This window comes from Rhinoraja longicauda, chromosome 23, assembly GCF_053455715.1.
Source record: "Rhinoraja longicauda isolate Sanriku21f chromosome 23, sRhiLon1.1, whole genome shotgun sequence".
Classification (NCBI taxonomy): Eukaryota; Metazoa; Chordata; class Chondrichthyes; order Rajiformes; family Arhynchobatidae; genus Rhinoraja; species Rhinoraja longicauda.
In genome coordinates, this window is record NC_135975.1 from 1,976,814 (window position 1) to 1,981,152 (window position 4,339).

The following is a 4,339-nucleotide window of genomic DNA, read 5'->3' on the forward strand; positions in this document are numbered from 1 at the left end:
TGACCTCCAATATTTGACATTTCCTATCTATGCCACATAATTTTATACATTCTCTCGTCCCACTACAACCCTCCGACACTCCGGAGAAAATAATCGAAGTCTGTCGAACTTCTCCTTACAGATGAAACCCTCTAATCCAGGCAGCATTCTGGTAAACCTCCTCTGCACCCTCTGCAAAGCCTCCACATCCCACCTGTAATGGGGGGGGGGGGGGAACAGAACTGCACATAATACTCCCTAGTGCAGTCTAACCAAAGTTTGAGTTTGTTGTCACGTGTACCGAGGTACAGTGAAAAGCTTTTGTTGCGCGCTAACCAGTCAGCGGAGAGACATTACATGACTACAATCGAGCCGTCCACAGTGTGCAGATACAGGATAAAGGAATAACGTTTAGTGCAAGGTAAAGCCAGTAAAGTCCGATCAAGGATAGTCCGAGGGTCACCAATGAGGTAGATAGTAGTTCAGCACTGCTCTCTGGTTGTGGTAGGATGGTTCAGTTGCCTGATAACAGCCGGGAAGAAACTGTCCCTGAATCTGGAGGTGTGCGTTTTCACACTTCTGTACCTCTTGCCCGATGGGAGAGGGGAGAAGAGGGAGTGACCGGGGTGAGACTGGTCCTTGATGATGCTGCTGGCCTTGCCGAGGCAGCGTGAGGTGTAGATGGAGTCAATGGAAGGGAAGTTAGTTTGTGCGATGGTCTGGGCTGGGTCAAAGTTTTATACAACTGTAACATAACTGCCCGACTCCTTGGGTCTTGTACAACTTCCCCTTGTAGCAGATACCCTCTAATCCAGGGAGATATTGTCAGTTTTCAGGGTGAAAATGTCAAATACTAGAGGATGTAACTGTAAGATGAGTTTTCAATTTTACAGAACCTTGTCTCTCCTAACTCACAGAGTATGGCTCAAGTGAATTTAGGACAAAAATATCAGCAACATTTCGTTTTGTTTGTTTCCGTTTGGAGAAACAGCACGGAAACAGGCCCTTCGGCCCACTGGGTCCGTGCCGACCAGCGATCCCCGCACACTAACACTATCCAACACACACCAGGGACAATTTAACGTTCACGCCAAGCCAACTAACCTACAGACCTGCACGTCTTTGGAGTGTGGGAGGAAACCCGATGATTTTGGAGAAAACCCACGCAGGTCACCGGGAGAACGTGCAAACTCCGTACAGACAGCACCCGTAGTCGGGATGGAACCCGGGTCTCTGGCGCTGTGAGGCAGCAACTCTACCGCCGCGCCACCGTGCCACCCAGCAATCAATGACTTTCCATATTCATCCAGAACACGCAATGCAAAATGACCAGACAATACCTGCAATTATCCAAAACAGTGTCGCTTTCAATTATTTTGAACTTCACAAGTGGGATTGGCTTATTATCAAAGAATATTAACAAGGACTTTTTAAATTGGTTATAAATTCCCATGGTGTACATGAGGAGGTGTAATTGTGTTCCTTTTATGTGCTTCTCATCGTATTCACTTGACATTTTGCATTTAGTTGGTCAATGCACGAATAATATTTGGTTCATTTGGAATAAAGTTTATTTTTGAAATTAAAAAATAAATAATTTCTGTTCGATGGAATCCGTGAGGAGGTGAAATGATACTTTGTGGGTGGCGCAGCGGTTAGTGCCACTGCCTCACAGAGCCAGACACACAGGTTCGATCCTGACCTCGGGTGTTTGTGTGTGTGTGTGTGTGTGTGTGTGTGTGTGTGTGTGTGTGTGTGTGTGTGTGTGTGTGTGTGTGTGTGTGTGTGTGTGTGTGTGTGTGTGTGTGCGTGTGCGCGTGTGTGTGTGTGTGTAGTTTGTACGTTCTCCCTGTGACCGCGTGGGTTTCCTCCGGGTGCTCCGGTTTCCTCCCACATTCCAAAGACATGCGGGTTTGTAGAAAAAAATAGGTGCAGGAGTAGGCCATTCGGCCCTTCCAGCCAGCACCGCCATACAATATGATCATGGCTGATCCTATAAAATGAGTACCTGTTAGTTCCTGCTTTATCCACCCTTATCCTTTGATTCCCTTACCCCTGAGAGCTAAATCTAATCTCTCTTGAAAATTGTAGGTGAATTGTCCCTCTGTAAATTGCCTCCTAGTGTGTAGGGAGTGGATGGGAAAGTGGGATAACATGGAACTAGTGTGAACAGGTGATCGATGGTTGGCATGGACTCAGTGGGCTGAATGTTTCCATGCTGTATCTTTTGATCAATCAATTCTTACGCCAGATATTGCTTATTCCTTAATGCGGAAAACTATATTTTATGATATTATTTTAACATTTAATGCTGATGCCAATTAGCAAAGTGGTCCGCTCTTTCATATTTTAGATTCCACAACACACTTGTATTAACCAGTAAATTGCCGTGTCAGCAAAAGCAAACTGTCACATTGCACCACTTTCAAAGGAATTGATTGAATGCACCATTAGTTCAGCTGCTCCAGACAGTACTGAGACACAAGGAACTGCAGATGTTGGAATCTTGAGCAAAACACAGAGTGCTGGAGTAACTCAGCGGGTCAGGCAGCATCTGTGGGGAACATGGATAGGTGACGTTTCACAGAGTGCTGGAGTAACTCAGCGGGTCAGGCAGCATCTCTGGAGAACATGGAAAGGTGACGTTTCGGGTCGAGACCCTTCTTCAGACTTCAGATGGGACTGATGCGGAATGCTAACGTGGGCAGCTTGGGCTGAGGGGCTCGTTTCCGTGCTGCGTGATTCAACAACTCGATGATTTAACCGTGACCTTCAAAGCTGCGACGGGCTGAGAGTTGTACGTGTGTGTGTGGTGTGGCGGTGACACATGGCAAGGGTGTCGCAGAAGGAGAGAGGCAGTGGTTGCTGATCTGTTGAAGCCAAGAGACGGAGACTCTGCCAGGAAGTTGCTCATCATTCTTCCACCCCACCCCCACCCCCCCCCCCCACTCTGTTCCCCATCAACTTCTGCCCGAACCATGAATATTCTATTCGGGAGAAAGCAGGGCTGCCTCATAGTTTAATCGTTTGAAAGCCTCTTATGCCCTCATTAAGCTGTCAACTGCAAACAGGCTCCCAGCTTTCTCTTTCTAAATCTAACTCTCTCTTGAAAACATCCAGTGAATTGGCCTCCACTGCCTTCTGTGGCAGAGAATTCCACAGATTCACAACTCTCTGGGATGAGGAAAAAACGTTTCCACCCAGAGAGTTGTGAATCTGTGGAATTCTCTGCCACAGAAGGCAGTGGAGGCCAATTCACTGGATGTTTTCAGGAGAGAGTTAGATTGAGCTCTCAGGGCTAACGGAATCAAGGGATATGGGGAGAAAGCAGGAACGGGGTACTGATTTTAGATGATCAGCCATGATCATATTGAATGGCGGTGCTGGCTCGAAGGGGCGAATGGACTCCTCCTGCACCTATTTTCTATGTTTTTCTATGTTTCTTAGCTGGGGTGGCAGCACCTTTAGGATCAGAATCCATCGCTACGGTCACTAAACGAGAGGCTGAATTCATATCATATATCATATCATATCATATATATACAGCCGGAAACAGGCCTTTTCGGCCCTCCAAGTCCGTGCCGCCCAGTGATCCCCGTACATTAACACTATCCTACACCCACTAGGGACAATTTTTACATTTACCCAGCCAATTAACCTACATACCATTGGTTGAGTTTATCATGTGAGCCGAATATATGAGACATGCTAAGAGTCCTTTTCAACCTCACCCGAACGATGTCTTCTGCCTTCCACCCACATCCCCATTCATCAAAAAAGATGTCAGGTTAATTGGCTTGGCATAGATGTATGGAGGTTAATGGGTTTGGTAAATGTAAAAAAAAATTCCCTAGTGTGTGTAGGATAGTGTTAGTGTGCGGGGATCGCTGGTCGGCGCGGACTCGGTGGGCCGAAGGGCCTGTTTCTGCGCTGTATCTCTAAACTAAACTACACTAAAGATATGAGGAAGGTGGAATACCTGCCCTACAAGAAGCAGATGGCTCAGCCTGCCCTGATCTCTGTTACTTTTCTCACAACCTTTAATTTTAGCCTGAGACCTGACATTGCATTTTAAAAAGGCTATGGTGTGAGTGTGTTAAGAGTGAGTGGAAATTGGATCGTTCATATATTCATAAGTGAGAGGAGCAGAATTAGGCCATTCGGCCCATCGAGTCTACTCCGCCATTCAATCACGGCTGATCTATCTCTCCCTCTCACACAGCACGGAAAGAGGCCCTTCAGCCCAACTCATCCACCCTGTCCCATCTGCACTAATCACACCTGCCCGTGTTTGGCCCATATCCCCCCTAACTCTTTCCTATCCATGTACCTGCCCAGATTTCTTTTAAATGTTATAGTA